The sequence below is a fragment of the Pelophylax lessonae genome (assembly GCF_965119305.1).
Source record: "Pelophylax lessonae genome assembly, chromosome: 10".
Lineage (NCBI taxonomy): Eukaryota > Metazoa > Chordata > Amphibia > Anura > Ranidae > Pelophylax > Pelophylax lessonae.
This window is the reverse complement of record NC_138777.1, coordinates 126883293-126906610: the sequence shown is the minus strand read 5'-3', so window position 1 is coordinate 126906610 and position 23318 is coordinate 126883293. Positions and strand designations below refer to the sequence as shown.

The 23318-nt window shown below is 43.9% G+C and overlaps 1 protein-coding gene across 2 annotated transcripts in view; it reads left to right on the top strand.

Annotated features, from left to right (window-relative positions):
* The window catches only part of PSKH1 (protein serine kinase H1), a 207753-nt gene that overhangs the window by 174098 nt on the left and 10337 nt on the right, over positions 1–23318 (top strand). The window lies entirely within an intron of this gene.

Genomic DNA, 23318 nt, shown 5'->3' with positions numbered 1-23318 from the left:
TTTTCCCCTCAATGAGATTTAAAGATAAATATTTTGGCAGTAGCTTTGTGTCACAGGAACAACTTACTACTTCCTGCCTGGCCTGTAGACAAATGTAGGCCAGGCAGTGGCTTTCCCATCCTGACTGGATGTAATATGATGTCCTGTCAGGAAGTTCCATGAGACACAGCCAATGACTGGTTAGAGTACTGGCTCGCTGCCAGTACCATGTGAACGCCATGACAAATCACAGCACGTCACATGACAGTTGTACACAGTAGATGGCTTCCTTTGATGCCAGACTTAATCATTTTCATTTAGTAAAATGCATAGCATTGTAATTCACTGCTATTAGCAAAGATAATGTGTAAAAAAATAAAAATAAAATCATGATCACTTCCCCAGAGTAGTACAATGTTACTATGGTAACATTATATTGCTCTAGGCATTTGCGTAAAAAAAATAAATAAATAAGTACATTTTAAAAACAATTATACATTTTTTCTCAAAACGTCTTTCAGGACATCACATGAGAAAACATAGCTCTTCCTCCTCACGCAGGAAACACACATCCACCATAGACTTTAAATTGGAGGCCTCTCCCCACAGTTCTTAGTTATTGTGTTTCCTCTGGCCAGGTAGGAGCACACAGGGACTGCAGTTTCCTCAGGTGCTGCCTGAGAGGTTCTCTTTTTTTTAGCTTTTTGTTTTTTGCAGCAAGGGTCCTCCAGGCAGTGTCCTAGGTAAGGGGCCTGTTCCTGGCCCCCTCTCTCCCCCTTCAGTGCTCAGGGGGTGCCAGTACCGCAGACAAGCTGCCCCTTATGTCTTCTGAATGGCAATGGCCATGATTTTGGTATCCAGCAGCATCTGGGCATGCCGTGATGTAATTTTCAGGCAGGGGCGCAGCTTCCAGCCAGGTGCGTAGCATCAGTTGCATCCGCTGGATGCAGGGGGAGGGGATAAGGATCCAGCCAGTGCCTGGTTCTGGTCCTGGGCTAGCGCAGTGGCGTTACAGCGCCAGGACCAAGAGACACAGCCACGCTGAACACTGCAGGCTCTGCAATGGATGAGGCAGGAGCGTCTGCGTCCAGGGACAGGCGGAGGCACCGGCAAAGCCCAGGTAGGAGAAGGGATTCCTACAGGCTCTGTTTATGCTGCTAATGTTTCCTTGTGCACACTGTTTTTTCTGTGTTCACTCCCCCTGGTGGCTGAGGGTCTGTTCACTGTCTGTTCACAGTCTGTTGACTGGATCCTGTGTGAGAGTCCGTGCACGTGGTGTGGTATTAAGTCCTGGGTGTTGGCTGTGCTGGGTGTGTCTGCTGTGGTGTTTAGCATTTGTCAGTAGCTGAAGTGGTTGTTTCTTTCTATTGTGTCTCTGTCTTAGGCTAAGAGAAACAAAAAAAGAAACAAGCAGCAAAAGGAGATGTCCATAATGCAAGAGCAACTTGTCTGATTCCTGGAAAAAGCCTTTATGCAAGGAGTCTCCACTTTAGTGAGAGAAAAAGCAGCTGCAGCACCTAGTGACTTTTTGGCTTTTATGAAGGCTTAGTAAAGTGTGACTTTACAGTAGAGATTTGTTGGGAGTTTGTTCCTCCCAGAAGGCTTTTGAGCCCACAGCCACACCACAGTCATCAGCTTCCTTGAATGCAGGTTCAGGAATACCCTTGGCACAGGTGGCTGCTTCTCAGACATGATCTGAAGGGGATTAAGAATATGATGGGGAAGAGGTTGAAGATGCCTTAGCATCAAAATATAAATTGTCACTGGAAGAAATGTACAGTCTTTTCAAAGCTATTTATGTCACCTTAGGCATTAAGGAGGAGGAAAAGGATCTCTCACTTCATGATAAAATGTACCTGGGCCTTAGCGAGCCAAACGGTAGATGTTTTCCTGTCCGTTCAGTTATCTCTGACATGGTAAAGAAGGAATAGCAGGATCCAGAAAGAAAAAGTTTTTTTTTCGAGATTTCACATGAGACAGTTCTTGTTTGAGGAAGATTCCTCATACGTTTGGAACAAAATGCTGCCTTCTCCCAAGTCTCAAAAACAGCAGACTTAACTTTTTAGGCCCTGGGAAACATAAAGGAAGGAACAAATTAAAATGATAGATTTGCTGCAATTTGGCATTCTACAATGGACAACCTAAAGCCAGCAATGGCAGTTACATGTGTGGCAAGAAATCTAGAACACTGGTTAAACCAGCTTAAAGCGCATATTAGTGCAGGGACCCCGAAAGAAGAGACTAGATTATTTTCCTACAATCTCAGGAGCAGTTGGATATATAGCAAGCGCATCCTCGGAATCACTATGCATGACAGCACTCTCAGCGGCCTGGTCTACTTCAGCATGAAGGGCCTTATGGCTGAAGACCTGGCAGGGCAACTCAGAGGAATTTGCAGAGGAATTTGCAGCAAGGTGACACGTTTTAGGGGAAAAGGAAAGTCTGGGGGTTGCAAAAGGCAAGAGAAAAGGGAGGAGTTCTTTTCCATATTCCTGCGCAGCCCAAGAAGTCTAAATGACTTGCCAATTCCAGTGGGAGAAAGACTATAGGCTTTCCTTCCACTGTGGGAGAAAATAACGGTAAGTCTGTACATCCAGAATCTTGTCAGCAAGGGGTATGGAATAGAATTTGCAGGGGCTCCACCAAGAAGGTATTTTGTAATGGATACAGTATTCCAAAATATCTAGGAAAAGCTCTTGCTTTGAGTAACCTGGTTCAGGAACTCATACATCAAAGAGTGGTTGTACCAGTTCCTGCAGCAGAAGAGCAAAGGGGGTTTTATTCCCATATCCTCAGCTTAATCCTCAACCTGAAGCTCTTAAACAATACGGTACTATACAAAAAGTTCTGGATGAATTCGATCTTTTCGGTCTGAAATCTGCTGTTTCCAGACTGTTACATGGTATCAGTTGACCTAAGGAATGCCTATCTCTGCTTCCCAATCAGAGAACACTCCCTAAGGTTTTTGAGACTGGCCCTGAGACCAGGGAAACAGGTCCACACTGGCGCGTTTCTTCCAAAATGCATCAGAGAGGAGATTCTAGTGCTAAAGTCACGCTGCTATCTGTTCCAGGGATGGCAGCGACACTGAATGCTGATTTTTTTTTTTTTTTTTTTTTGCAATTTCGTATGGTTTTTAATGTTACAATGACTTTATTAAACAAGTGTTGCTGGACAACTGGATGTAGGATATTCACTCAATGTGTGTTTGCTGCTGTAACGGCAGCCGTCCTTTCTGGTGAGAGTCCATTTCACAGGGGTGTGGTGGAAGGTCTTGGAGCACTTCATTGGACTTCCTTAATTCACCCTCGGTGTGCTGTTGCACAGTATTACACTGGACTTTTTCTACTTTAATCTTGTTATGGGAGTTTATATATGAATTTGTCTCTCTTACAGCACTGAGAGGATTTTTACTATATATAACATTGTACACAATATTCTTTTACTGTATTGTTTGTCATTTCTACGTTTTTTTTTTGGCACTACACAGCTTCTTTTGATGTAGCCTACATAAATAGGCAAGGCAGCACATGAATCAGGAGACTTCAAAATCTGCACAGGAAATTCTGAGTTAGGCAGAAGTCACTTTGGCATCCTTGTCAGCAGTCCATCTCAAGGGTTCGCTGAACCTGGTAGCTGATTTTCCTAAGCAGGCACCAAGTGAGAGAGGATGAATGATGCCTAAATCTAGAAATCTTTCACGACTTAGTTCAGAATCGGTGTCAGCCACAAATAGACCTGCTTGCAAACCAGCAGAATGCCAAAACCTGCCATTTTTTTTCACTCAACAAAGAAGACAGAGCGAGATGTTCTCACTAAAAAATGGGACTTCCAGCTGTGTTTTACCTTTCCCCCCGTTGTAGCTAATTCTGAAGGTGCTGAAGAAAATTCATATTGAGAGAGTGGCAGTCTTATTCGTGCCTCCTTTCTGGCTGAAAAGGCTGTTGTTTTTATCTCTTCTCTGTTTAGCAGTCAAACCGTATCGGACACTTCCAATCAGGAAGGGCCTGTTGCTACAAGGTCCCATGTGTTATCCACAGGTGGGAAATCTACATCTCACGGTGTGGTTTCTGAAAGACAACTACTAGAATAAAAAGATTTCTCCCAATGCTTGGTAGACACTCTTCTGTCAAGCCTTAAAGAGGTTCAGAGGGCTATATACGCAAAGTTTGGAAAAGGTACAACTCTAGGTGCCTGTCCAATTCAAGGTCATTCGGAAGATGTTAAATACAGTCCTGGAATTTCTTCAACAATGAGCAGACAAGAAGCTAGCGATCAGCACACTTCCAGGTCTTTCTGGAATGCTTTGTTGCTTTGGAACCCTTAATCATTAGATTTTTAAAGGCATTTTACCATTCCAGACCAAGTTAAAGATTTTCCCCAGTAGAATCTCCCATTAGTCCTGCAAGCTCTAACCAAGTCTCCTTTCAAACCTCTGGACTCTGGGACTTTGAATCCGCCTATTTACTTTCGGATCTCATTCCACCTTGGGTATTCATGCTTATTCTACAAGAGCTCTAACAAGGGCAGAGAAAGCTGGTGCCACCCTAGAATAAATTTGTAAAGCAGTAATGTGGTCAAGCATGTCCACTTTCGTATGTCATTACAGAGTGGATTTATTATCCGCTGGGGAACAGGCCTTTGACAGGAAAGTTCTGCAAGCTGTGGTCCTGTCCTGAGGGAGTAAGTTCTTGTTTATCCTCTCGTGCTGTCCTGAAAGACGTTTTCAGAAAATTAAAGTTAGGCTTGCCTTAACTGTTTTCTAGTAGTCTTTCAGGACAGTATTAATTTCCTGCCCTGATCTTATTTATGTTGTTGTGCTTATGTTTTTCAGATGGGCTGGAAGTGTTCTTCGACAACTGAAGACTGTGGGGAGAGGCCTTCAATTTAAAGTCTATGGTGAGTGTGTGTTTCCTGCATGAGGAGCTACTTTCTCTCATGTGCTGTCCTGAACTATTAGAAAACAAGTCACCGTTAAAAAAAATGTTTCATACTGTCACTAGTCAGTGTCCCTAATCACCGCCACACCAGTTATATGATGATGCTGTACTGCACTAGTAACAGTATGTAAAAAGTAAATAAAAATTGTGAATGTTTACTTTTTTAATTTCTTCATATTTCAAAAAATGATGACAAAAAAAAATACAATTTCAAAAAACCCGCAATGCCTCTTACTAAATACCTTGGACTGTCTACTTTGCAAAAAGGGGCCATTTGAGGGGTATTTCTAGTATCCTGGCATTTTAGGGCCTCAAGAAATGAGGCCTGTCAGTACATCAGGATTGATCAATTTTCAGATATGTACCATAGTTTACAGACTCTATAACCTTCACACAGACTAAATAATCTACACTGATTTGGGTTATTTTCACCAAAGAAATTACACGGTTGCATAGTTTGTGAGGTTGGAAAAAGACATCAGTCCATCCAGTTCAACCTATGATGTGTGTGTGTGTGTTTGCTGTTAACCGTACACTGTATACCCTTGTATGTTGTGGTCTTTAAGGTGCTCATCAAATAGTTTTTGAAACTATCGATGCTCCCTGCTGATACCACTGCTTGTGGAAGCGAATTCCACATCCTTACTGCTCTGACAGTGAAGCCCTTCTCTGGACTCTCTCCAGTTCCAGCACTTCCTCCCTGAGGACCGGTGCCCAGAATTGGACAGCATACTCCAGATGTGACCGGACCAGAGTCTTGTAGAGTGGGAGAATAATCTCTTTATTTCTGAAGTGAATCCCCTTTTTTATACATGCCAGTATTCTGTTGGCTTTGCTTGCAGCGGCTTGGCATTGCATGCCACTGCCAAGCCTGTTGTCCACCAGAATCCCCAGGTCCTTTTCCATCTTAGATTCACCCAGAGGTTCCCCCCCTAGTGAGTAGCTTTCGTGTTTCTGACACCCAAGTGCATTACTTTACATTTCTCAACATTAAACCTCATCTGCCATTTAGTTGCCCACCCCATTATTTTGTTCAGGTCCGCTTGTAAGGTTTCCACATCCTGTATCGAAGATATTGGCATGCTTAGTTTAGTATCATCCGCAAATACTGAGATTGTACTAGATATCCCCTCCTCTAGATCATTTATGAATAAATTAAACAGGATTGGTCCCAGGACAGAACCTTGGGGGACCCCACTTTCCACACCCGCCCAATCTGAGTACTCCCCATTAATCACCACCCTCTGGACTCTCCCCTGGAGCCAGTTCTCTATCCAGGTACTCACCCTATGGTCCATACCTACATTCCTTAGTTTGTACAGTAAGCGTTTGTGGGGAGCTGTGTCAAAGGCCTTTGCAAAGTCCAGATACACCACATCCACAGGCTTACCTTTATCTAGGTGGCAGCTCACTTCATCATAGAAGGTTAATAGATTGGTTTGTCAAGAACGATTATTCATGAATCCATGCTGATTACTACTAATAATACCGTTTTCATTACTAAAGTCTTGTATGTGGTCCTTTAACATCCCCTCCAAAACTTGCAGACTACTGATGTTAGGCTGACCGGCCTATAGTTACCCGGGATATACCTCGGCCCTTTTTTAAATATTGGTACCACGTTGGCTTTTTTCCAATCAGCTGCCACCATACCCGTCAGTAGACTATCCTTAAAGATCAAGAATAATGATCTGGCAATAACCTGACTGAGCTCTTTAAGAACCCTCGGGTGCAAGCCATCCGGTCCCGGTGATTTATTTGTGTTAAGTTTTTCTAGTTTAGTTCTAAGTCTATCTTCTGTTAGCCATGGGGGTAATTCCTGAGGTGTATTATTTAGTTTAGCATTATAAGCTGGGTTAGTGTAGCCCCCCCCCCCCCGATTCTTTTGTAAAGACTGAAAAGAAGAAATGATTTAACACTTTCGCCTTTTCCCTGTCCTCTGTGGCCAAATTTCCTTCGTCGTCTTTTATGGGGCCAATGTGTTCTGTTCTCGCTTTCTTACTGTTTATATACTTAAAGAATTTTTTGGGGTTCTTTTTACTCTCTTCCGCTATATGTCTCTCGTGTTCTATTTTAGCCTCCCTGATTTCACCTTTACATTTCTTATTACACTCTTTGTAAAGCTTGAATGCTGCCAATGACCCCTCAGCCTTGTATTTTTTGAAGGCCTTTTCTTTAGTATTAATATGCATTTTATGTTGGAGTTTAGCCACCCAGGGTTTAGTTTTGCTTTTTTAAATTTATTTCCCTTTGGAATGCACTGGCCAATCCCTCTTGAAGCACTCCCATTTTTCCTCCGTGTTCTTTGTTCCCAGGGTTCTATCCCATATGAAATTTTCTAGCAGAGAGCGCAGTTTTGGGAAATTGGCTCTTTTGAAATTCAGTGTCCTTATATTACCCATGTGTTTCCCATTACTATAATTAATACTGAAACTTATTGACCTAGAGTCACTGTTTCTTAAGTTGCCCCGTATTTTTATATACGTAAGCAGGTGTGAATTGTTGGTAATCAGTAGGTCAAGTACCGCATTGTTTCTTGTCGGTGCGTTCACCATCTGACCCATGAAATTGTCCTGCAAAACATTTAGGAACTGCAGAGCCTTGGCTGAATGCGCGGTTCCTTCTGCCCAGTCTATATCTGGATAATTAAAGTCCCCCATTATAATGACATTTCCCATCCTTGCTGCCAATCCTATCTGTAAAAGGAGGTCCTATAACATACGCCCAATATTCCCCTCCCTATAGTGCCTTCCCCTTTAAGTTCTACCCATAGGGATTCTGCCTCGTCCATAGCTCCATTATTAATATCATACCTCATATTTACCTGTACACTGTTCCTAATATACAGACATACCCCTCCCTCTTTTTTACCTTCTCTATCTCTGCGATAAAGGGAGTACCCCTGAATGGTCACCATCCAGTCATGAGAGTTGTCGAACCAAGTCTCTGTTATCCCCCACAAAATCTAAGTCCTCCTCAAACATCAGCAGCTCCAGCTCTCCCATCTTGTTAGCCAGGCTTCTGGCATTGGTATACAAACTTTGTAATTTTGACCGGTTGCATATATCCTCGTTTGTTGTTTTTAGGCTGCGCTTGTGATTTTTCCCCATACCCACCTTGGATTTAGGTTCTCTAAACACCCTACCACTAATGTCCCCATTTGTGCCCTCTGAATCTTGCTCCCCGCTGGCTAATTCTACATCTGGACCCTCACCTAGTTTAAAAGCCCCTCTAACTTTATGGCCATCCTCTCACCCAGTACGGCTGCACCCTTCCCATTTAGGTGCAATCCGTCCCTACCAAAGAGCCGGTGGCCGACTGAGAAGTCGGCCCAGTTCTCCAGGAACCCTAAACCCTCCACACCAGCTCCTCAGCCACTTGTTAACTTCCCTAATCTCCCACTGCCTCTCTGGTGTGGCTCGAGGTACAGGTAGTATTTCTGAAAATACTACCTTGGAGGTCCTACTCCTCAACTTAGCTCCTAAGTCCCTGAAATCATTTAGGACTCTTCATCTTCCTCTGCCTATGTCATTGGCATAGTGGTGGGGCTGGGGAAGACCCACGTGTACCATGACAGCTGGGTCTTCCCCAGCCCCACCCAGTAATCTGTCCACGCGATGTGCCAAACCCGAGCGCCCGGTAAACAACAGACTGTTCGGCGCCCACGGTCTTTGTGACAGATTGCACTGATTGTCCTTCTAATGATTGAGTCCTCTTCCACAAGCACCTGTCTTTCCTTTCCCTGGCCTCACTGGAGGAGTTCTTCCCCTGGCAGCTAGGGGCGACGCTCTGCTCCAGCAATGCTGGTCCCTGACTGGTTTCCCCAACATCACGCAACACGTACATACTGGGGTGCTCCAGCCCAGAACCGGCCTCCTTGCCTTTTTCCCTTCTACCCTTCCTAACTGTCACCCATCTACCTCCGTTACTTCGCCCTCCTCTGTGCAGACCCTGGCCTGCACCTTTCATTTACGATCCCAGCTCTCCTTGGGTATGGACATTTGTCTCAGTGTTGCCAGCTGCTTCCCTAGATTCAGGACCTGAGCTTCCAGGGAAGCAACATGCTTACATTTTGTGCATTGGTATTCGCCCTCGATCGCATGATCGAGGAACGTATACATACCACAAGATGTACACCGAATCACATCTCCACACCTGCCGGGCATTGTACCTACTGATCTAATCTAATGGGGATTCAGTAATTTAAGTCTGTCCTGTGTGGCTGTTTCCTAGCTTCCTAACTCTACTTTCTTACCCTCTAGTACTCCGCTACACTCACTGACACTCCCAGACACTCAGGTACTCGCAGGTACTCCCAGACACTCGCAGGTACTCCCAGACACTCACAGGTACTCCCAGACACTGTTACTCCCAGACACTTAGTTACTCCCAGACCCTCAGGTAGTAATAGATACTCCCAGACACTCAGGTAGTAATAGGTACTCCCAGTCACTCAGGTAGTAATAGGTACTCCCAGACACTCAGGTAGTAATAGGTACTCGCAAAACACTCAGGTAGTAATAGGTACTCCAAGACACTCAGGTAGTAATAGGTACTCACAACACTCAGGTAGTAATAGGTACTCCCAAACACTCAGGTAGTAATAGGTACTCCCAGACACTCTGGTAGTAATAGATACTCCCAGAAACTCTGGTAGTAACAGGTACTCCCAGACACTCAGGTAGTACTAGGTACTCACAGACACTCAGGTAATAATAGGTACTCACGAACACTCAGGTAGTAATAGGTACTCACAGACACTCAGGTAATAATAGGTACTCACGAACACTCAGGTAGTAATAGGTACTCACAGATACTTAGGTACTACTCTACACCCTCAGTCAGTGTTCAATCTCAGTCACCAGTCTTACTTACCTAGTGTGTGTCCCTTTAAGCCTCACACTTGCAGTTCCTGACGGCGATTCCTCGCTCAGACAGTTAGTCTTCCTCTCTGCCCCCGCCTCCCTCTGTCACTTCCCGGTCAGCCTCCCCCTTCGTTTTGTTAGTTTCCTCTGCTCCCTCTCTGTCTGGGGGGGTTAACGCATCGTTCGCCGCCCGCCGCAAAGGGGGGGGGGGTTTACCGCACCGCTCGCCACCCGCAAGGGGGGGTCACCGACCCGCTCGCCACCCGCACACCACCCGCTTTTTCTTCTGGAGGGGGGAGGTTCTTGCACTGCTCGCTGCCGCCGCTCTTCTGGTGGGGGGGGTTACTCACACACTCACGCGGTCGGTCACACACGCGCTCCTCACACGCACGCCCTGTCAGCCTCTGATCCCACGCTCTGCTCTGCTCCACAGCACCACCTGCCGGCTCCAGAATACTGTAGCAGAATACATTTTGAGGAACAAACGTATGAAGCACAATTGTTTATTTGCAAAATTTTGTACCAGAAACGAAGAAAAAAAACGCGTTTTTTTGTTTTCAAAATTCTAAATTTTGTTTATTTTGCAAAAAAAAAAAACAACCAGTGGTGATTAAATACCACCAAAAGAAAGTTTTATTTGTGTGAACAAACCAATAAAAATTTAGTTTGGGTACAGTATTGCATGACCACAAAATTTTAATTCAAATTGCGCAGCACTAAAAGCTGAACCGGGGTTCAATGCCCTTTTTTAAGAAATGAACTAGCAAGTTCTAAATAAATAGTATGGAAAACGTAGAAAAATGTAATAAAGCAAATGTCACTGTAGGCTAGTTTCGGTAGGCTAAACTTAGCCTACCTAAAATTGGACATTGACAGTCAGTAGAGCAGTGGACAGTGTCAGCAGGGCAGTGGACCATGTGTGGACATTGTCAGTAGGGCAGTGGTCGGTGTTGATACACAGTAGGGCAGTGGTCAGGGTCAGTAGAGCAGTAGACGGTGTCAGAAGAGCAGTGGATGGTGTCAATAGTGCACTGGAGTTTGTTAGTAGGGCAGAAAATGGTGTCAGTAGGGCAGTGGACAGTATCAGCAGGACAGTAGATGATGTCACTTGTTTTTTATTTGTATATTTTTTTAATTACAATTTTTTTAGAAGCCCCATTGGGGGAGCTTTGGTGAAATATCAGGGGTCTAAACAGACCCCTAATTTCTCACTTTTGAGAAAGGGACTGAGGCCAGAGATTTCCTATCCCTTTCACTGCAGCCTCCTCTGCACTGGACAGTGACTGAATGGAAAGGGCTCTGTGCTGAGCAGCTTCCTTTTCATTCACAAACTAAAAGTAGTTGTAAAGTCTCAGTTATAAACTCCTATTATCTGTTCTTATAGGACCATAGTAATTGCAGTGTGTTTTTTTTTTTTTCTAAATACCATCGCTTAGTACCTTTTAAAACCAGCAGCTTTGTGGGGTCACATTATCTTCTCTCATTCCCGAGCACAGAGAGTCCAGTGGGAGGGGCTGATAATCCTCACTTAGTTTGTATTCTATTCAGTCATTCAAGGCAGGAAAGAAGAGGAGCAGTGGGAAGCAGAGCATGGCTGAGCCCAGCCGATTTACACAGACCATGGAAATGACATAAAGGGAGGGAGGGGGAGAGCAGAATGATGGAGGGACCTAAACTGACCACACTATCATGGATCTGCAGCCATGATTAGCGCAGTCGGTTTACAGACAGGAACAGGCATGGTCAACCTGGTATTTTACAACATAGAAAGGACTAAAAAAAGGTGCAAACTCGCTATGCAGTCTATCCTGCCTTAAAGACAAAGGAACATTCTTTTTTTTAGGTTTTTTTCTTCCAACCTGAGCCTGTCCCCAGACCGCTTACAGGGCCTGTTTGGGGCTGTACAAGACCTGTTCCTTCGGAAATTTTTCAAGGTATTTACTTAAACATATTCAGTCCCCAGGAAGGAATCCTGGACCCCAAGGCACTAAACTGCTTTATGTGGGTACAGAAGTTCAGAATGGAGTCCACTCGAACGGTGGTGGCATTTCTGCATCAGGGATTTCCTCGCCTCTATAGATATCAAGGATTCCTATCTTCACATTCCAATATGCGCCAGTCACCAGCGTTTTCTCCGCTTTGCTGTGGGAGAGGAGCATTATCAGTTTGTGGCCTTATCCTTTGGTCTCGCCTCCACTCCTCGGGTCTTCACAAAAGTTTTGGCTCCGGTGCTAGCTTTTCTACGCCAACGGGGGATTGCAGTACTGGGCTACTTGGACAATCTCCTTCTGCAAGCGGAGTCTCCCTCTGCTCTGGTGGAGAACCTGGAGATCACAATACGAAACTCTGTGGGAGTTCGGCATGATTCTAAATTTTCAGAAGTCTGCCCTGGTCCCGTCCACAAAGCTGGACTATTTGGGCTGACTCTGGACTCGGCCATAGCCAGATTGCTTCTTCCTTTGGACAAACTCCAGAAATTTCAGGCTGCAGTTCGCCACCTGCTGTCCAACAAATGGTCATCCCTCCGGTCTTGCATGCGGGTGCTGGGCCTGATGGTATCTATCTTCGAGGCGGTTCCGTTTGCACAGTTTCATACGAGGTCCCTGCAAAGGGAGATTCTGACCAAATGGGACAAAACCCCGCAGTCTCTGGACAATCAAATTCGACGGGAAAAAAAGTCGAGTCGACTTCTTTGTTCTGAGTCGGAACAAAGGAGTCTCTGATATGGTGGTTTTCCTCCCCTTGTATTGGACAGTGGTCACCATGAATGCCAGCCTGTCCGGCTGGGGAGACGTCCTCGGCAAGCATTCTGCTCGGGATCTGGACGCTGGAATGTTTTTAAACTCCGAGCAATCAGACTGTGTCTTGATCATTGGACGGATCGTCTTCAGGGTTGTCCAATGCGCATTTAATCGGACAATGCCAAGGCTGTGGCTTATGTCAATCTCCAAGTACTGGCGGCTCTGGAGGTAGCCGGCGTTCTAAGATGGGCAGAACAGTTAGTTTTTGCCTTCTCCGCCGTACACATTCCCAGGGTGGAAAATTGTCAGGCGGATTACCTCAGTCGCCAGGCTTTGAACCAAGGAGAGTGATCCCTTCATCCGGAGGTGTTTCATCAGCTGTGTCTACAGTGGGGCACCCCCGAGGTGGATCTGTTGGCGTCTCAGCTCAACAGAAAGGTGCAGAGGTTTGTGGCTCTGGCAAGGGATCCTTTGGCAGACGCCACAGATGCGCTGGTGGTTCTGTGGAGTCAGTATCGTCTAATCTACGCCTTCCCTCCTATCAAGCTTCTGCCCAGACTCCTACGCAGGATTGAGGCAGAAGGAATTCCGATCATCTTAGTGGCGCCGGAGTGGCCTTGCCAGGCCTGGTACACCAATCTAGTGCGGCTGGTCCCTGACGTTCCTTATAAGCTTCCTCTCAGGGAGGATCTGCTGTCCCAAGGCCAATCTTCCATCCTGCTTTACAGTTGCTGGCTTTGACGGCTTGGCTGTTGAACGCCAGGTGCTAAAGGATAGAGGTTTGCCTGAATCTGCGATTCCTACGTTGTTAAAAGCTAGGAAATCTACCTCTAGGAAGATCTACCATCGTACGTGGAAGACGTACATTGCATGGTGTGAGTCTCTTGCGGTTCATCCTCACTCCTTCTCGATGGCTCGGAACTTAACTTTCCTTCAACGGGGGATGAACAGAAATTTGCCTTGGCGGTCTTTTTCCAACGACCTTTGGCCACACACTCCCTGGTGCGTACTTTTATTCAGGGTGTCCGACATTTGGTTCCTCCAGTGCGGGCTCTGTTGCCGCCTTGGGATCTTTAATTTGTTGCTTTCAGCTCTACAGGAGTTTCCCTTTAAAAATATTTGAGAGATTCCCCTGCTTACGCAGTCCCAGAATGTGACCTTTTTGGTGGCTATCCCTTCTGCGTGCAGGTTGTCGGAACTGGCAGCATTATCCTCCTGTCACTCACCTTATTTGGTAAATCACAAGGATAAGGTGGTGCTAGTGTGTACCTGGTAGCTACCGAGTCTTTCAGGAAGTCTGACTCTCTATTTATGCTCACAGATGGACCTTGCAAAGGGTCCGCTTCCTCTGTGACCATTTCCAGATTGATCAGACAGATGGTGGTTTAGGCCTATTCCATCAGGGGTCAGGTTCCTCCTTTCCCTGTTAAGGCGCACTCTACAAGGGCGCTTAGTGCCTCTTGGGCCTTCCGTCATCAATCGTCAGTGACGCAGGTTTGCAAGGCAGCCACCTGGTCATCGGTGCACACTTTTCAATAGTTTTATAAAGTGGATGTGTTGGCATCTGCGGATGCTTTCTTTGGCCGCAAGGTTTTCTGGGCTGCTATTAGGAGGACCTGATCCTCTTTGAGGGTGTATTATTTTTTTAGGTGAGCTCCAGTTGTTAGTGTTTAGCCCCTTTTGCCTGGTTGGCTACTGCTTATTTATAAAGATTATACCTTATAGGGGTATAATCCTCGCGCTACTGGATGTGAGGCCTAAATATTTAAACAGTACAGTATAATTACAAAAATTATGCAGCAGCTGAAGGATGAAATAGTGCGTGAATTAGTAGCCTCTAGATAAGAAAGCCAACCTCAGTGCTTTCTTTAGTGTTAAACTTCAAGATAAAAGTGCTGGCTGTGTGGGTGTGTGACAACAATAGTATACAAAATATATACAAAATTACTGTGCAAAGTAAATACTGAAGCAAAAAAATGAATAATACAAGTTAATAACAATAAGTGCAATTGTGCAATAAATCCCAAAGTGCTTAGTGCTTATATCAAATAGCGAGAGGTCCACTATGTTGCACTTTGATTTGTGCTTATAGAGTCAGTGAGTGGACGATCCTATAGTTCAAATGAACAAATAAGTCCAAAATAAAGTGACCACAGTCTATAAAGTAGGTGCCAGTGCTGGAAATAAAGTGATATTCCCCTTCAACTTCCAATAAAGCCGGCACTCAACCGTAAAACGTGCTCCACCCGTGAATAGAGGGTTAAAAACACTCACCAGATATGATTGGTCCTGACTGCCTTATAGCAGCACAACCATATACGCTTGTGTGGTATCCCCCACTGGGTAGGAAGTGAAGTAGATCAGATCTGGTATCTTTGGCCTGTACTTACAGGCTCCCTAGAGATCTCTCGCCTCAGTAAGGACCATGTGGGGAAGCAAAAAGGACTCCAAATTGTGTAGTATTCTCAAAAACGTTTATTTCCCATCAGAGTTGAATCAATAAAAACATAGGTATAAAATCCATATAATGGTACGTGACCGTCACAGAAAAAACGGGAGGACTAGAGCGGAGCGCGATACCTGCTATGCCTTGCGTGTACCTTCCGGTTTGCTTTCCACCGTCATGGCGTTTCGTTCCATCCTACGCGTTTCGTCACCACGCTGACGTCCTCAGAGATGGAAAAGCACGCTGTATATTGCTGTTTTATTTACAATTCCCACCCTCAACTCCGCCCATTGTCTTTCGTCCCATAATCAATCTTCTCCCAGCTGACCACGCTGTTTCTACAAAACATCCATACTGTATATATCATATATTTACTCAGATTGTAAGTGGAGGACTCGTACTATAGCATATAAGGATGTCAAACCCTCTAGGTATAAACATTTTATATGTGTTCTTGGCGTATCAGTATTTTCAAACGGAAAATGGGATTACTCCACATAGCCGTAGCTTGGACGTAACGAGTAGGCCGAGTGGAACGCAAGCCAGAAGGTACACGCGAGGCATTGCAGGTACCACGCTCCGCTCTAGTCCTCTCATTTTTTCCGTGATGGTCACGTACCATTATATGGATTTTATGCCTATGTTTTATTGATTCAACCCTGATGGGAAATAAACGTTTTTGAGAATACTACACCATTTGGAGTCCTTTTTGCTTCCCCACATGGCCCTTACTGAGGAGAGAGATCTCTAGGGAGCCTGTAAGTACAGGCCAGAGATACCGGATCGGATCTACTTCACTTCCTACCCAGTGGGGGATACCACACAAGCGTATATGGTCGTGCTGCTATAATGCAGTCAGGACCCATCATATCTGGTGAGTGTTTTTAACCCTCTATTCATGGATGGAGCACGTCCCACGGATGAGAGCCAGCTTTATTGGAAGCTGAAGGGGAATAGCACTTTATTTCCAGAACTGGAACCTACTTTATAGACTGTGGTCACTTTATTTTGGACTTATTTGCTCATTTGAACTATAGGGTCATCCACTCACTGACTGTATAAGCACAAATCAAAGTGCAAGATAGTGGACCTCTCGCTATTTGATATAAGCACTAAGCACTTTGGGATTTATTGCACAATTGCACTTATTGTTCTTGTAGTATTAATTTTTTTGCTTCAGTATTTACTTTGCACAGTCATTTTGTATATATTTTGTATACTATTGTTGTCACACACCCACACAGCCAGCCCTTTGATCTTGAAGTTTAGCACTAAATCAAGCGCTGAGGTTGGCTGGCTACTGTTTAGCCTTGGGAATCTTTTTGCTGTTTCCCACCCCTCATGTTTGACACTGCTTTGGGACGTCCCAATGGTCAAGAATCACAGGAGCAGTGTCCGTCAATGAACAAAAGAGAAAATGGGATTTTTGACTTACCGTAAAATCCATTTCTCTGATGTTCATTGACTGACACAGCACTCACCTCTCTGTGGAGTTATGATTCTCTTGACACTGCTTGTAACAAAACTGAGTAACTATAGGCGGAAAATGGAGTATACCCCCTGGGACTGCCCATGGGTGTAGCCAGAAGTTTTTTCTGCCTAGTGTCCTACTCCTGTAGGGGGCAGCATAACTCAATGGTCAAGAATGACAGGAGCTATGTCCATCAATAAACTTTAGAGAAATGGATTTTACGGTAAGTCAAAAATCCAATTTTTCCTCCCTGCAGCTGCTGAATCCTGGCAATGCCACTTCTCCTCCTCTCTCTCCTGCTGGCATTCAGCTGCTGCAAGGATGATAATACAGCCTATTGGTTCCACTAAATGCTGTCCCTGCCGCCCCTCCTTCCCAGGGTCGGCAACCAAGGGACACAATCTATCTGGCACCTGTCCGCGATCAATGGGTAGATTGCGGTCAATGGGTTGCGGACCCCAGTATAGAAGGATGAATGTATGTGTGCTTTGTGAACTCTTGAAAGTGTGGTATTAGCTGACTTTTTTTTTCTTGGGGTGAATTTTATTCAGTGTTTCTGCCACATAGGTAAGTAGTAATTAATTGCAGCTTGCTATCTGTTTCACAAGAATATTACCATTCCGGTTGCCCTTATTTGTTCTCAAGACCAGTATATTCAGAATTCTGTATACACTGCCTGTATTCAAAACCACAGTGTGTTTTGTTCTCTTCCACTTCAGCTTTTAAATGTCAATATGTCTGAAGAAGGAACCAGTGTTTTACAAGCCTGCAGTTTTATATTTTTATTTAGTCATCAGGGGCACATGCACTTGCCTGGGTCTTCTAGTCAGCATCCTGGTTGCCCTCTGCTATATTTATTGTCCTCATTCCAAGTATGACCAACATACTTTCTCTCCTCTCCTACTGTAAAGGACATGGTCTTGACTTAGAACACTGGTTATATACAACTGCCTTCAGTTTAAAGGACACTGACAAACAGAGCTGTAAGGACCCTGATATATCCCCTCCCATTTCCAGAAATCCTTTATTTTTTGCGAAAAATTTACTTCATTTAATAATTCGAGTACTTGACTGTTTGCAATCTCTGCAGGTTCATGGCACAATTTCTATATTGGTGCCCTAGGCATACCACTGTAACTGTCCCCGGACCCCGCCGTATGAAGATGTGGGGCCAGCCCATAATGTTACTCTGGGCAGTGGGCCACAGGGTTCTTTACAGCTTCAGAGGAGTAGTGATCCATGCCGGTGTGACCCAGTCCTTGAAGACCCCTTTTGGGGGTATGCCTATCTGAACAGGACAAAGCCAAGATGGGGCTTGCCCCTAAGATCCTGCGACTTGATGCCTGGGCTGCTGCTGTGAGCCTGCGCTTCTAGCCCTTTCGTGGGTGCAGTGTGATGTGCTTTAACCCTCCCCCCACCCCTTAGTGATAGTGCTTACAGCCATGGGCCAGAGTTCTGGCTTGGATGAGATTTCTGTTTGATATTGGCATTGATGTCCCTACAATTCCCTGGGTGCCACTTCCACTATGGTGGTTTGTTAGTCCAGTGTTTCTCAACCTTTTTCCAGTCAAGGTACCCTTTTAAATTATAAGATTAAAATATTTTTTTGCAGCTGTGCTAATGGTTATTAATAGATAACAACAAATAGTGAAAAGCTGCCAACACAATATGTGATATCCCATATAAAATCTAAATACAAAATTAAGATGTGGCTCTGATTAACATATATCTAATTCAATCATTCAAAACGTGCACACTTGCACATTAAGTAGAATCAAAACAATCAAAAGAAAAAAGCTAATTGTGTAAGTCCACTTAATAGCCCACCTCATAAAGGGAAATGCTCTATGAAAGTGAAACAAATTACCTGCTGTGCTATTCACGTCACCTCCACACTTCCACTATGACTGAAATACAGGCTTACTACAAAGCCATGACCCCCTACATATGAGAGTGGTCAATGAGCACTTCTGTATCACAAAGAGGCTCATTAACTTTGCTAATAGGTTCACACCTGCTCCAGTAGAGATGCAATAAACCAATGAGAAAGAAAAAAAAGAGGGCCAAATGCTCAATAGTGTAAATCCACCACTTATTCTTTAATAAAACAGATTAAAAACAGTGCTGTACAAAGATTTGCTATTCCAGGGATACTTTGATGCACTTCTGGTGTTGCATGATGACATCATGACATGTCATCACGCCCTGTGCTTTTCATCACATCTGCATATTTGGGGGCATCAAGTTGGTGCTGCTTCCCCAAGCTCCAAATACGAATTCTTCACATTATATGCCAATCATAAATCCTTCCTCATCTTGTTCAGAGGTGAAATGAAAAAAAAATTCGGGGTACTAATCAAAGGGTTAATATCTGGCCACCGTTTTATTGGATTCCTAGATGTAAAATTTACAAGAGGCCATGAGTCGCCATATTGGCAAAGCCTTAAAAGAAAATATATAAAAAAGAGACTTTATGGCTCAACCGTGGGTATAGGATTGTGTAAATAGAATTGTATATACATATATATAGATTTCCCATTTTTATTGGTTGAACTAGATTGACTTGTGTCTTTTTTCAATAAGACTGTATAACTACTAGACTGATAGGTAAATACATTGACCATAATTTGCTGCCTTTGCTTGGTGCAATACCTTCTGAATCCTTTCTAAAAGTTACGAGGCACACGATTAAAATATTGGAAAATTTGCATTATAAACATATACATTAGCAACCAATGACATTTTGTCATCATGCAATGTATAATCACACCGTTTGGGCTACCAGGCAGTAGAGCATTATTTAAATCAACAAAACTATTTTCCTATAAAAAATTATTTTTTTTATAATGCAGTTGCTGGAATTTGACAATACCCATAATTATTTTTGGTTTGGGGAAAGAATTACCTTCAGAGTAGGGGTTTTGCAATGGGGGCAAGAGCTACATATATGCTATCCTCCTTGTATGGAATAGGAATGTGGCATCTTTGGAGTTGTTTATTTGTGTTCTTAATACCAATGATAGATGGATTGTGTTGACTCATGAAGCTAGCACACAAGAAATTAATTTCTTGGAATTTAGGATTAGGATTGTTGATGGAAATATTGTTACTAGCACATTTTTCAAGTTTACTGATAGGAATGTATTCATACCTCTGGTAGAGCTGCAAGATTCTGCATAAAATGAGAATCACAATTTTTTGCCTAGAATAAAGATCACGATTCTCAGCGTAGCATCATCTTACACATTATACAATAAATTGGGCTAACTTTACTCTTTCGATTTCTTTTTTTTTTTTTAATTTATTGAGTGTATTTTTTCCCACAAAATTGCGCTTGAAAGACCGCCACTTTATAATGTTTGGGGGTTCGAAGTAATTTTCTAGCAAAAAATACAGATTTTTAACTTGTAAGCAAGAAGTGTCAGAAGTAGGCTTAATCTTTAAGTGGTTAAACTGACCTCATTAAGTTCATCCCTTTGATCTCAAAGAACCAAATGAAACAATGTTTCTGTTTACAGTGGATATAAAAAGTCTGTACACCCCTGTTAAAATGTCAGGTTTCTGTGACGTAAAAAAATTAGACAAAAATAAATAATTTCAGAACTTTTTCCACGTTGATGTGACCTATAAACTGTAGAACTCAGTTGAACAACAACCTGAAATCCTTTACGTGGGGGACACTCAGTTGAACAACAAACTAAAATCTTTTAGGTGGGGGAAGTAAAAATAAAAAACTAAAATAATAAGTTTTCATAAGTGTGCACACCCTTAAACTAATACTTTGTTGAAGCATCTTTTGAATTTTTGTACAGCACTCTGTCTTTTTGAGTATGAGTCTATCAGCATGGCACATCTTGACTTGACAATATTTGCCCATGCTTCTTTGCAAAAACACTCCAAATTTGTCAGATTGTGAGGGAATTTCCTGTACACAGCCCTCTTCAGATCACCCCACAGATTTTTAATCGGATTTAGGTCTGGGCTCTGGCTGGGCCATTCCAAAACTTTCATCTTTTTCTGGTGAAGCCATTCCTTTGTTGATTTGGATGTATGCTTTGGGTCGTCATGCTGACATATAAAGTTCCTCTTCATGTTCAGCTTTCTAGCAGAAGGCTGAAGGTTTTGTACCAATATTGACTGGTATTTGTATCTGTTCATAATTCTCTCTACCTTGACTAAGACCCCTGTTCCAGCTGAAGAAAAACAGCCCCAAAGCACGATGCTGCCACCACCATGCTTCACTGTGGGTATTGTGTTTATTTGGTGATGTGCAGTGTTGTTTTTGTGCCAAATATATCTTGGAATTATGGCGAGAAAGTTCAACCTTGGTTTCAACAGACCATAACACATTTTCCCACATGCTTTTGGGAAACTTCAGATGTGTTTTTGCAAAATTTAGCCAGGCTTGGATGTTTTTTTTCATAAGAAAAGGCTTCCAACCTGCCACTCTACGCCATAGCCCAGACCAATTAATAATATGGGGGAGATTGTTGTCACATGTACCACACAGCTAGTACTTGCCATATATTCCTGCAGCTCCTTTAATGTTGCTGTAGGCCTCTTGGCAGCCTCCCTGACCAGTTTTCTTCTCGTCTTTTCATCAATTTTAGAGGGTCGTCCAGTTCTTGGTAATGTCATTCTTGTGCCATATTTTCTCCACTCGATGATGACTGTCCTCGCTGTGCTCCATAGTATATCTAATGCCTTGGAAATTCTTTTGTACCCTTCTCCTGTCTGATACCCTTTAACAATGAGATCCCTGTGATACTTTGGAAGCTCTCTGCGGACCATGTCTTTTGCTGTAGGAATGCAACCAAGAAAATGCCAAGAAAGACCTACTAGAACAGCTGAACTTTATTTGGGGTTAATCAGACGCACTTTAAATGATGGCAGGTGTCTACTGACTCCTATTTAACATGAGTTTGAATGTGATTGCTTAATTCTGAGAACACAGCTACATCCCCAGTTATAAGAGGATGTGCACACTTATGCAACCACATTATTGTAGTTTTTTATTTTTACTTTTCCCCTTAAGGCCTCTTTCACACGGCCGCTCCGGTGTTCTGCTCCGCTGCGGGACTTTTTTTTTTTTTTCACGCAGCGGATAACATTTGTGTCATCCGCTCCGTATGTCCGCATATCATCCCATCCGTTTGCGGATGATATACGGACATAATGTAAGTCTATCGGCATTGCGGATGTCAGCGGATGACACCGCTGACATCCGATTTTTCTTCCTTTCTGTTTTTTGAACGGAGGAAAAATAGGGTTCTGTTCCCTTCCAAAAAACGGAACAGAACTGAAAGGAAGAAAATCGGATGTCAGCGGATGGTAATGATTCCGCTGACATCCACAATGCCATTGACTTGCATTATGTCCGTAAATCATCCGCAAAAAAATAGGATGATTTGCGGACATACCCCTTACTATTTCAGTTTGTTTTTCAATTGAGTTGTACAATTTATAGGTCACATTAAAGGTTGAAAAGTTCTGAAAATATTTATCTTTATCTCATTTTTTTACATCACAGAAACCTGACATTTTAGCAGGGGTGTGTAGACTTTTTATATCCACCGTATCTCAGCGCTGAGCAATGTTGATAAACGTTTGCTGGCTGCTAACAGCTCTGAGCAGACAACAGCTCTGCACTGAATTGTAGAAATACTGGATTAAGATTGTGATGGGGGTTGAATCGAGAACGCAATTTTTTTTTACGATTAAACATGCAGCTCTAACTTATAGGCGGTTGCCACCATAGCTCTTGGTTAAAGCCCGTCCCATGCAGTCAGTTTCTTCGCCTTAGGTGTAACTGCTTGGTGTCCGACGACTTTGATATGCAAGAAGAAATCCTCAAAGGTAGGTTCCTGAAGAAAGAGTACTGTTAGGTTACTCTAAACATGACTATTTCTCAGGCACAGGCAACAAAAAGGGATAGCCTCTTGGTAGAAAGAGGGAGGAATATACATAAACAGACAGATACATTTAGGTGGTCATAAATTGTGGTCACTGATCACCTTGTTTCTCTTACGTCCTCTGACAGTCGCCGCCCACTCATACAGTCTTCACCAATGGGTATTGACCTCTTATCCATAGGAGCAAGCTAGGCATACGACTTGTTAAAAACAAAGTAATTTACATAGACACACCTATGAGGGCTGTCCCACTGATCCAATACCCCCCTGCAATCAGCCATCCCAACTCAGTTTTTCTTCTGCCTAGTTGGGAGTGAGATAGGCTCTCCCTGTGCTGGGGCTACAGTCTCAGCCTTTTCTTCTGTTTTTATGATTTTATTTCTGAAAAATGTGTTTTTTCTTTGCACTACTAGCTGTTTATTTTATCAGCGTTTAGTTAGTCACTTCTTCAAGATGATGACGGCGTTGCGGAGCTGGAAGTCACACTGGTCGTCCTGGTGTTCCAGGACAGTGGGCCTTATGGAATCCCAGCACGCCATTAAGCGTTTAGCGGGCTATGTGTTCGCCCTGGCTTTGCAAACGACCCATCCCTGTCCTCAGGGATGCAGCCTGTGTGGTGGCTACCTCGCCTGGACGTCTCCCCACGGTTCTCCGGGCACTGCTAGCGCCCTGCGTTTTTGGCTGATGGCACCCCCGCTATCTGAGGGTGGGAGGTTTCCCGTCGATGAGAGGAACCGCACGCCATCGGGTACGATAAGTACACTCTGTGTGGGGCCTCTGTCTGGGGCTGGCAGTCCTGTGTGTCTGTGTTATCCCCTCATGTCTGTGCGTTTTTGGGCTCCCTGATCCCGGTCCCTGCTGGGGCTCTCTCACAGCTGGTACGCTATGTGGGTTTGTGGGGGTCCCTCTCCTATGTCACTTTATGGTGCTTTTGGAGGTGCAGACACCTGCGGCGACCGCTGCG